At 40.5% G+C, this 11,729-nt stretch overlaps 1 pseudogene; it reads left to right on the forward strand.

The window, feature by feature from the left end:
* The first annotated feature begins 463 nt into the window (after nucleotides 1-463).
* Nucleotides 464-1,226, forward strand: LOC149242374 (calcium-binding protein KIC pseudogene; annotated as a pseudogene).
* The last annotated feature ends 10,503 nt before the right edge of the window (nucleotides 1,227-11,729 follow it).

Genomic DNA, 11,729 nt, shown 5'->3' on the forward strand with positions numbered 1-11,729 from the left:
TTATTATTATGATGCCATACGAGATTATTTGGACTATTTGATGGTTGATTGTGAAATATTCTAAAAATGTGATGATATGAACCAAGTCAAATATTCTAGCCATCTTATTTTCATTACAGCTTTAAATTCTTCTGTAAACCTAAATAAAGTGATTTATTTGATTTATTTTGTTTTTGAGGCTTCTGCGAGTTTCTTGATTCTGTAGCATATCTTTCGGATACATCGCATTAGGTTTGTTTATATTCGACTTTGGTTCATCATCAGGATGTGAAAAATTGTTGAAAGACTAATCCCATATTTGACTTATTTCCAAAAAAAAATCCTTTTCTTCTTTATCTGATCTTCCCCAAACTTCTTTCCCAATCTTTGTACGACACGTTTTCCATGCTCATCATTTTTGTCGTTATAAACCCCTTTTTACCTTCATGCGACACGATCTCCTGATCGTCTCTCTCACGGGACGCGGATCTAAGAAACAGCTCCCGTCTTCACCGAAAGTCCCACCTTTGTAATTTCAATGGAAATCCATCTCCAGTCCCTGGTCGCTGACTTTTTCTTTAAGGCTGTGATGGCTCCATCACAGCCCTGAATCCTCTGGAAAGCGCACATGCAGTTTCCTCACTATTTCTTGCGGCGCACAATTCATAGCCGCGTCACGGTGCCCTGTTTCTTTGCGCGCCGACTATAGAGGCTATATCAACACCACAAACCCTCCCCATTTCACAACACAGTTCAAGCTTTAAGTGCCTTCGCTTGCATTAAAGACAAAATTCATGTTTCAATTAGGGTTCCAGCATTGACAATAATGACAGAATTCGAGGATTTCCTGCCACTTATGGCGGAGAAATTGGGAGAGCGCGAATTCATGGCGGAGCTCTGTAATGGTTTCCGTCTTCTGGCAGATCCCCAGCTGGGCTGAATAACTTTGGAGAGCTTGAAGAGGAATTCGGGTCTGTTAGGGTTGGATTCCCTGACGGACTCAGAGCTGCGGGCGATGATGGAGGAGGGGGATTTAGACGACGACGGGGCTCTGAATGAACAGAATTCTGCGTTCTTATGGTCAGATTGAGCCCTTCGTTCATGGATGAGGCTTATAAATGGCTAAACAACGCCCTGGAAAATGATTTGGAAGAATTCCTAAATAAAAAATAATACATGTACTTTTAATTCCGTCTTCTGTTGAAAATGAATTCGGGTATATATTGAGGTGTCTGTAACAGATCTGGTTTAGCCATCGGCTTCCAGCCTACAGGGATAAATTTTATCAAATTTTGTTATAATCTCACAAACTGACCAGCGTATTCTTTAAATTTGGTTTATATTTAGGGCGTTTAGATTTGGTTTATAAATTTTATCAAAGTTAGTTATAGTCTCACAAACTGACCAGCGTATTCTTTAAATTTGGTTTATATTTAGGGTGTATTTTTTTCCACCAAAGAAATCATATTTGGAGCAGCTTTCAGACTAACTAACTATATATATATATATATATATATTTAAATGGAAAAATCATATTTTGGAACAGTTTTTGGACACATAATCTTGTCCAGGACAACAAGATATACTTATATTTGTTTTACTTAAAATGGTATATAAACTTATTTAAATTTTAAAAAATAAAATAAAAAAGTATGACAAATCTTTAAAGAATAGATCTTTCATAAATCTGTGATCAACCACAGACAACAAAATCACATTCTAAGCATCCAAAATTCACTCAATCAAAAACTAGAGAACCACGAGGATATGATGACTGAGATCATAAACTACTTCAAGACTATTCTCTCAGAATGTACCCCTGATCGAAGACCTTTTATACGAGAGATCACTAGAAGTATTCCCAAATTGGTTTCAAAATAACAAAATGCTCTTCTTTTACAAGCAATTACTTTTCAAGAAGTTGAAACTGTTGTCATGGAAATGCGGCCTTTTGGATTCACAACATATTTCTACCAAGCCTGTTGGAAAATCCTGGGGCATGATATTTCGCAGGTGGTTGAGGATTCTCGTTGCTCGGCCTCCATCCTTTCTGCGCTGGATGCTATGTTGATTGCCCTCATTCCTAAATTCTCCAAAGTTGTTTCACCCTCTCACTTGTGTCCCCATTACTTTTTGCAATGTCATCTATAAAATCATTTTCAAAGTTAGAAATCATTTCTAACTGACTGAAGCCCATCTTTCCCTTCCTTGTTTCCCCTTAACAAACCAATTATTTGGAAAGCCTCCAAATTCTGGATAGCATTATCCTTTCCCATGAACACATTCATTCTCTTTACTCCCTCAAGCGCCTATGCATGCTCATTAAATTGGATATGTCCATATCTTTCGATAACTTCAGGTGGCAATTCATTTTTCATATTAATTTTTGGATTTCACCAAAAATGGATTCATTGGATAATGGTTATCGTGTCTAAAGCTTTCTTTTCTATTGTACTTTTTATATTCATGCATTGTAATTTTTTATAGGAGACTGTTTGGTTCTCCTGCATTTTATGGACATCATTGTACTCAACCATCTCTTTAATCCACTTTGTGGTCATTAATTGAAAATAAATATAATTATCTTATCTTATTTTATCTTATCTATTCTCATCAATAGATCTCCCTACCCCACCTTCAAATCTCCCTACCCCACCTTCGTGCCCACACATGGTACCATACAAGTTAACCCATCTCCCCCTATATCTTTCTTCTCATGGCGAAAGGCCTAGGACGAAGTATTAAACATGCTCTATCTCAAGGACAACTTCAAAGTTTTCCCCTGGTGCACCTTTGCAATGTTCTACGCATCAACAATTCATTAACGACACATTTCTTGTGGGAACTCCCTTAATCAAAGAATCCACCACTTTCATGAACATTTTGCAATCCTTCTATGAGGCTTCAGGAATGTCCATAAACTTATACAAATCTCAACTTTTCTTCTTCAATACCCCTCTTGCGGTCCAATGACATATTGCCCGTCTCATTGGTATTCAATTGAGCTCCTTTTTGTCCAAATACCTAGGCCCCCTTTAATAACTAATCCTCTAAAGCAAAAGGTTTGGGAAAATCTCCTCCTAAAATTTGAATCAAAGCTCTCTAGTTGGACCTTCTTAGCTCTCAACATTCCTGGCTTCCTTACCTTGCTTAAATTTGTTCTGCAATCCATCCTAACTTACCTTCTTTCAACCACGACAGCTCCAAAAACAATCATTAATAAGCTCAATAATATTCAACACACCTTCCCAAAAGGGAATGGAAATGGGCTCCGATTTCCTGGGACAAACTCTGTCAGCCAAAACCAAAAGGTGGCCTCGGAATTCAATACCCCAATACCTTAAGCTAAAATTTGAATGCTAAAACTTGGTGGAGATGGCTCAAATTCCCAAATGTCTAGTGGAGTCAAATGTGGAAGAAAAAATATGCTCCCCCCACTCTTGCATTGCAACTCATTCAAATGGACGGAAACATTGTAGGATCTCATATTTGGAATGTTGCATGGCGTAGTAAACAACTAGTGCAAGATCAAAGTTTTTGGGAAATTCACAATGGAAAAACTGTGCTTTTCTGGGAGGAATCCTATAATCAGTGGCCACACCTCTCTCCCAATGAGCACCTTCAGCAGGTAAAAGATAACTTCATCTCACAAGGTGTTGAAGCCCCGAAAATCGGGTCAACAACAAGGGGGATACCCACCCGGTCCGGACCTTGGTTGGCAGCTCCTTATCCGTTTGTTATAGCGGGTCCGACTGGGGATAATGGGACCAGTTTCCCAATCTAAGTGTGTATGTGTATGTGTGCAGAGTTGGATGTTGCTGATCTAAGAATACTTAAAGCTAATTTAATTCAAACTTTTAAACTAACTCTATGCTATTGTAATCTAATTAGAAACAACACATCTAATCTACGCTAACCCGGGGTGTATTTCTTCTATTATGCGATCTAAAGAGATTTCAAACAATAACTAGTAATAAAGAACATTAAGCTATCATAAGAATAAAAATCAATTAAGATAAACCACTTTGCATAAGAAGTTAGGCAAAACAGTTGTGAACAGCATATCGCATAATAAGTTATTCATATATCAAACACAAATAAATGACTCCACCGTACAAAAGTGCCAAATGGTAACTCACACATTCATGCAATAACATATAAACAACTGAAAACTGTATATCACTTTAAGAATATAAGCAGAAATGACCAAGAGATAAAAGTACCATTTATGACTAATTCTACTCATAAGCTTCAAGCAAAAACGATTTATCTCTACTTGTTCTAACATCTACTAAGAGTACAAAAGTGCAACATCAGTAGCAGACATCAAATGCAAACATTAATAAATCTCGATCCATCCATTCATCAAAACCTCCTCTGAGGGTGCAGAAGTGCATGTTCCGAGGACAAGTTTTTGACAAATTTCTGGACCCTTCTCTAAATGCATGAGAAGGGTTAAAATACTACTTCCTAATTCTAATAATAGTGTTTTTACAAAATTTAGGATGCGGTTTTCAAATGACCGTCCTTTTTCTAATCTAATTTAAAAGAAAAAACAACATTCTAAAATAAGGCTACTTCTGAATTTGGTCTTTAAAGCTGCAAGTGTTCATCATGGGCTTGAGGAGAGTCGGCTGGCTGACTTCTGCGCTGAGCTGGGCTGCGAAAACAACATCTATGAGAGCTGGCACTACTTTTTCGGCCGCGTTTGTGATGCATTTCACAGTCATCCATTGACTATGTGGCTTGACCAAGTATGCCCAGTAACATTCCCAATTCAACCTGTTTAATGCTTGGATCGCTTTTCCCTTTACCTGCGCCTTCTGCTTCCATTCTGCTTCCAGTTGTAGCTTATTTGGTAGGTACCCCGGGGTGGTCTCTGCGATTAAATTGGCCCTGTGTAAATTCTCATTTACACAGTCGATAAGAATGCTTGCTTGTGTGGCCGCTGTCTCCGCTGCTCGTTCCGCCTGCCTGATTTGATCATCCCATTTATTAAAGAGCAATTCTTTATGATTCTCGTTTATTCTGGGTGCACTTGCTCTTTTCCCTTCATCTTCATCCTGCCAAGTTAAGTATTCCGTCACTCGTCTGTCACTCTGATCATAGTCACTCCGCAAGTCTACCACTTGATTGGTGATTTTATCGCTCAGCTCGCAATAGTGACTCCACTGTAATATTTTACGTCCCAACTCTTCCTGTTGCTGCAGTAGTTGCTCATTTAAGCCAATAGATTCTGAAATAAATTCCGCCAGCTTAGGCTCATCTTTATGCATTTCCTGTAAAATTTGCAATTGCTTTCCTTTCTCGTCTAGACTTCTTTGATAGCCTACCTGCAACTTCTCGAGCTGTTTGGAAGCTTCAATATTAGCATTGGCTTGTTGCAACTGTCGTTCTAGTAGCTGTATTTGATCTTCTTGTTCTTTCAACAGTTGCTAAACTTCCAATGCCTTGTCAATAGTTGCAGAAGCATATGCTCCTGCGATCTGAGACAACTCAGTGAGATTTTCAGTTGGGTTATTGTTGGGGTCTTTCCATAAGACGTCCAAATGTTCAGCATCTTGTGACAGTGTATTTTCTAGTTTTCTTTTCTTCCTTTGTCTCCTTACAACTGCTTTATGTTGGGGACTATAGAATACATCCAGTGGGGGAATTTCTTCTACATTAAGTAGAAGCTCAGAAGGTGGAGCGATAGGAATGTGCTCCATTTCTGTGACACTGCTGACTATGGTCGAAACCACTTCTTGCGCTACCTGTGTATTGTTCACAGGTGTTCTTGGGGCTTGCCCTTCAAGATTGATAATCTCATTGAAGGTTTCCCATTCTTTGTCCAGTTCTGTTGTGACGAGTGGCGCTTCGATGACAGGAGGGGGGACATCTCTTGGCGGGGAGGCGATAACTTGTTGTTGCGACATTGCACTTGACTGAGCTGTATCTTTAGCTGTTTCTTCGTTTTTTCCTTGGTCGCTTCCAGACCCTTTAGAATGTTCAGGCACTCCTTGCGCAGTGTTAGATTTAGATCTGGAAGTGCTAGAGTTTCCACTGAGGCTAACGCTTGGAGTTGGTTCTCTGGCAGGCAGTCGCAGCTTCTCTAGAGGAACACTGGCCAGCCTTCTTTCCCTGTATAACATGAATCTTTGGAGGTCATCTGGAGACAACTTCGACCGAGCTTCCCGCAAAATTTCCTGGAGTGAGCTTCTACTCTGAAACAAATCATCAAACAAATCTTTCTTTCCAACGAATACTTTTATTTTGACGTTCGTTGTGAAATCTTGGGCAACGTCATTTGGGTCAAATGGCCTAGCTGGGAATTTAAATAATTGTAGACACGTCACATTCTCCACTTCGGTGAAAGCATGTCCTACATCGAACAATGAGAAGGCCCCACAAGCTACAGGAAACTGAGGCCATATGACCTTCTTTTTTTCCTTTAGGTCTTTGGTCAGGCCGCCTTCTGAACAGGTTTGATAAGCAATTTCCCGAGCCAAAAGTTTATCGGGGATATATAGAGGTAGGACATGTGGAGGTACAGTGCTTCCAAACACTCTAATATAGGTGAACCATTCTTCCCCGAACCATCTTGCGATGGGGATGATGTATATCTGTGCCTCGGGTGAGCACCTCGGTGGGTCTTCATCATACATCATTCTATACAAGGGTAAGATAAGCCCGTGGCAAATCTGGTAGAAGTGTGAGACAAACTGAGAATCCCATAACACCTTATGATAAACATGGATAGGTAATGGGTCCTGGGTAGTCCATTTCCAACCCATAGTGGGAAATTTAGACACATAACAAATAGAATCCATAACATATGCGGACATAAAAAGGAGGATAGATCCTTTGAGACAAGGATCTTTTAGACCGGTAATTGATAACAGCTGTGTATAGATTATCAGAAAAGATCTTGGCCCAATCCATAATATCGGCATTTGTGGCAGCATCTATTAATGGTAGCCATTCAGAAGAAAACTTATTGATATCCGGCATCCCAAATAATCTACAAAGCATGGCCGCAGCAAAACAATACGGAGAGGTGAGGGAACCAGTGCTGTACATACCGTTTTTGTCTTTTTTGAGCGGCTCCTCTTTTCTGGACCAATCTTTGGTGGTCTCTGCTAGGTTTTGGTTCTCTGTCACAAATTTCTTAACGAATTGTGCATTGTAAGTCACCTGCGGTTCAGGAAGATGATACATAAGATTTAAATCTTGCGCAACGAATGATCCGATGAGCCCATGTCCTTGAACCTTGAATTGTCTGTTGTTCATCTCTGCATTGTCAAGTATCCACTTGATCATATCCGTATATGGTAGAATTTTGGGCCTTGCTGCTATCCGGTGAAGAAATGAACATGCTAGCTCCTCTAAGGACGCCTCGGAAGAGCGTTGTGAGCCCGCGACAGCAGCAACCTTCATTATTCTAGGATTTTCTTCTTCAAGCAGCCTGTACATGCTTTCCCATGTCGATATCCCTGCGTCTCTGTTACAGGCTGTGTCTGTATACAAAGGCGCCATATCCTTTGTCTTTTCCTTCACCTCAGAGCCTTAAGCTTTATTTTTCTTTCCCATTTCTTCATGCGTTTGGCTTTGAATCGTCTTAGCTCTTCGTTCCTGCAGATTACGAGTGAAATGGAAATGACTGATCAAGAAAGGTGATGGGAGAGTTTTAAATGCAACAGATATATCAAATATGCCACCTTACGTGAAGTAATTCTTTACAAAAGCACGCGTCTTCATTTCATTTAATAACTGACAACTGGTTCATTTACTATCATTAAAAGCACATGATCTTGAGTCAGATTATGGTAAGTGGCTTTTCTTTGAATGGCGTGCCCGAAGGATTCGTGATGAAGTGATTTATGATTTGCTTACGTAACATCGCAGATCGCAAATCGCACCATCGCAGATCGCGAGAATATAATATCGCAACATCGCAGGTCGCAGAAGTTTGATGTTTGCCAAATCTTGCCAGCTCATTTCTGCGATATGCGATCTTGCGATCGGTGTTATCGCAGATCGCTAAATCTTTAATTTTTTTCCTTATGAGTATTACTTTATTGCGATGCGATGTTATGCTTAACACGAGGGTCTTGTGCATATTGATATTATAGAGAAATGGAGGCATTTCCTATCTTTTTGCAACGTGGCTTTAAAGGTATTTCCCTTATCGTAGACTTAGGTTAAAAATATTCAAAAGACCTTTCCAAGCTTACGATGGTAACCTTATTTTGAAGAAAGGAAACTCCTGCTTTTTTCTTTAAAATTTAACTAAGGGTCCCCATTCATTTAGTATTTTGGACAACACTTAAATGAACAAGGGGGGGGTGTTGCTGGCCACAACACAAGGTTACATCCATGTTGCTCATTATTGGGATTTACACCACTCTGACTCTCCTTGGCGAGAATGGCACAACTGCTCTCAATGGCTTAACTCCTTTTCCTAGCAAGAAGTAACTCACTTCTCCAATGAACTAGCCAAAAGAAAAAATGAAAATCAGGAGGGAAAAGATATTCTAAGATGGGGTACCACCTCTCGGGCAACTTCACTCTTCATGAAGCATGCAGTCTTATCACCTGAAGCCAATGCATTGAAGATCGCAACATCTAGTGCAAACTATGGAAACTCAAGCACTGGTCAAAGGTTACATTCTTTCTATGGCTCCTCTTACATAAAAAAAGCCTTAACCTAGGACAAACTACAAAAGCGGGGGTTTCAGGGTCCCTCTTATTGGAGTACTATACACCTACATGTGGACACTTAGTTAGAGCATGGGACTACATGCAAGATTTCTTCTGCATGATTTACTCCCTGATTTGCTCTTTCTTTAACTCCGCAACTGGCTAGTTCTTCTGCATGATTTACTCCCTGATTTGCTCCTTCTTTAACTCTGCAACTGGCTAGTTCTTCTGCATGATTTACTCCCTGATTTGCTCCACAACTAGCTAGTTCTCTCTGGAACTTGTTGTAGGTGTTGAGTCCTCTCATTGATCACCACTATGGTGCATTACCTTGGGATCTTCACCCAGTAATGCTATATTATGAGCATTGTAACCTATTTTCTAATGAATCATTCTTTTGTTCTTTTGATTTTCTTTTAGTGTTTTTGCTCTGCAAAGCCGTGTGTTCAATGTTTACTAGCTAGATTCATCTGTCAGGTTTTCTAACACATTTACATGGTATCAGAGCCCACAGGTTGCTAGATAAAAGGAACACCAATACTTTATTTTGCAAGTATTACAGCTTGGAGATCGAAAATCAACAGAAAAATGGAGTTTCCCAAAGCATCGATCCTAACACCATACAACTATCACGAATGGAAGGACCAAATGGCTCGATGCCTTCGTCAAAAAGGGTTGTACAGGATTACCATGGCTGTAGAAGTGGAACCCACTTCAGCCATAGAGAAATCCAAGTACCTCAACCGCATGGATGAGTCCCACGGATCCATATGCATGTGCATCTCCCCAGAGTTGCAGTTTCATCTATTTGCCTGCAATACTCCCAATGAGATTTGGAAAAAGGTGGAAGAACTCTACGGGAAACAGGATGAGATGAAAGGACATCTGCTCGAAGTGGAGCTGCTATCATTGGATCCACAGAACTATGACAGAATTCAAGACTTTTTCACCAAATATAATGATCTATTGCTGCAACTCAAGCGTTGTGGAATTGACAAATCCAAGGAGGAGAGTCGCCAAGTTCTCTCTATTATGTCAAAGCTTGGACTGGAATACTCCGTCTTTATGTCTACATTTCATTCAGTAAGGTTCGCAACAGGTAAATCCTACACTATGCCTTCTCTCAAAGAGTTCATGGAGTCCCTTACTTTTGAGCAAGATAAACTAATTGGCATGGGGAAAATCAAGCCTCCAAAAGCACATGCACTTGCTATGCATGATGGAAGCCACAATAAAAATCACATATCTGATTCAAATCAGAAAAATCAGCAACAAAAAGACAAAGGAAAAGCGCATTCCCATCCAAAGAAGGAAGGGTAAACCAAGCCCTTTAATGACTCCTCCGGCTCGAGAAATGAGAAAGGGAAGACAGGAAAAAAATGCACCTACTGTCAAAGAGGATTCCATCCAGAATCATCTTGCATGAAGAAACAAATTGACCAAATGGCAGAAATCCTTCAGAAGCACAACCTTGGGGACCACATCCCTCAGGGCGCCAAGAACAAAATTGAGGATCCGCCACACGGGAAAGGTAACAATTTTCATGCTTTCATTGCAATTAATTCTTCCCCTGATGCATGGATTATAGATTATGGTGCATCACATCATATGGTTGCTGCAAAGGAAGTCTATTCCTATTTGGATGCACGCAAAGGACCTCCCATCCTCATGGGAGATGACTCATCTATTGAGGTCATCGGAAAAGGTAGAGTGGAACTTTTACACGGAAGCTTTGAAGATGTGCTTCATGTTCCAAAACTTTTGGTAAACCTGCTTTCAGTTTATTAGATCACTCATTCTGGCACCCGAAAGAGAGTGGAATTCGCTCCAGATGCAGTGAACATATATGACCTACATAGCAGCTCCAAAATTGCAACTAGTGAGGTAAACAATGGAGCCAGACTATATACATTTTCTGAATTTATTGAATCTGAATCCTCCTTATTGCTTACACATGTTGATGATAGTAGTAGGCTTTGGCATGAGAGGTTTGGTCACTTAAATTACAAGTATATGCAGCAGCTAAGCAAGCATGAGATGGTGGAAGGCTTGCCAAATATCAGTTTCTCCAAAGGAGTTTGTGAAGGGTGTGTCCTTGGCAAACATCCTAGAGAAACTTTTGACACCGGCAAGACTCACAGAGCATCCTCTCCTCTAGATCTGATCCATAGTGATCTCATGGGGCATTTTCCTCATCCTTCCATCAACAAAGCAAGGTATGTTCTTACATTTATTGATGATTTCTCACGGTATACTTGGGTGTATCTTCTCAGGGACAAATCTGAAGTTTTTGCGCACTTTGAATATTTCAAAGCACTAGTTGAGACACAGTCAGAGGGAAAGATCAAAGCCCTCCGTACAGACAATGGGGGGAATATGTTAACATAGCACTTTAGAACCTTTGCCTTGAGTCCGACATACATTTGCAGTACATAGTTCCGTACACTCCGCAGCAGAACGGAGTTGTTGAGAGAAAGAACCGATCTCCCAAAGAGATGGCTTCCTACATGTTGCATGCTAAGTCACTGCCTCATAAGCTATGGGCTAAAACACTTAATTGTGCTAACTACATCCAGAACAGATCTCCTCATAGGTCTGTCAAGGATCAGACCCCCTTTGAGGCTTGGAGCAGCACTAAACCAGAGGTCACCCACTTCCATGTTTTCAGCTCTCGAGCATGGTCCAGGATCCCCTCTGAAAAGAGGAAAGCTCTTGATCCACAAAGCATTGAGTGCATTTTTTTTAGATACCCTGATGGTGTGAAGGGATAGCGACTCCTGGTTTCCTCTACGGATAAGCTCATCATTGAGCGAAGTGTCAAATTTGAGGAAAGTCTCTCGCATGCACCTCAATTGCCGCATGCAGACACCTTTTATCTACCTCATGTCCGAGATGATGACTCAGTACACTCAGATGCAGATACAGAGCATGCAGATGCCACAGTAGAGCATGTAGATGCAGAGACAGAGTCTTCAGATACAAATCCAGTGCATGCATATGATGATCCACATCCAAGCCCAGATCGGGCTTCCAGCAGTGAATCAACTTCCCCTGTCATAAATCAGAGAACA

This window comes from Pinus tabuliformis, chromosome 8 (assembly GCF_031772625.1).
Source record: "Pinus tabuliformis cultivar Carrire ecotype Pingquan chromosome 8, CPIR1, whole genome shotgun sequence".
Classification (NCBI taxonomy): Eukaryota; Viridiplantae; Streptophyta; class Pinopsida; order Pinales; family Pinaceae; genus Pinus; species Pinus tabuliformis.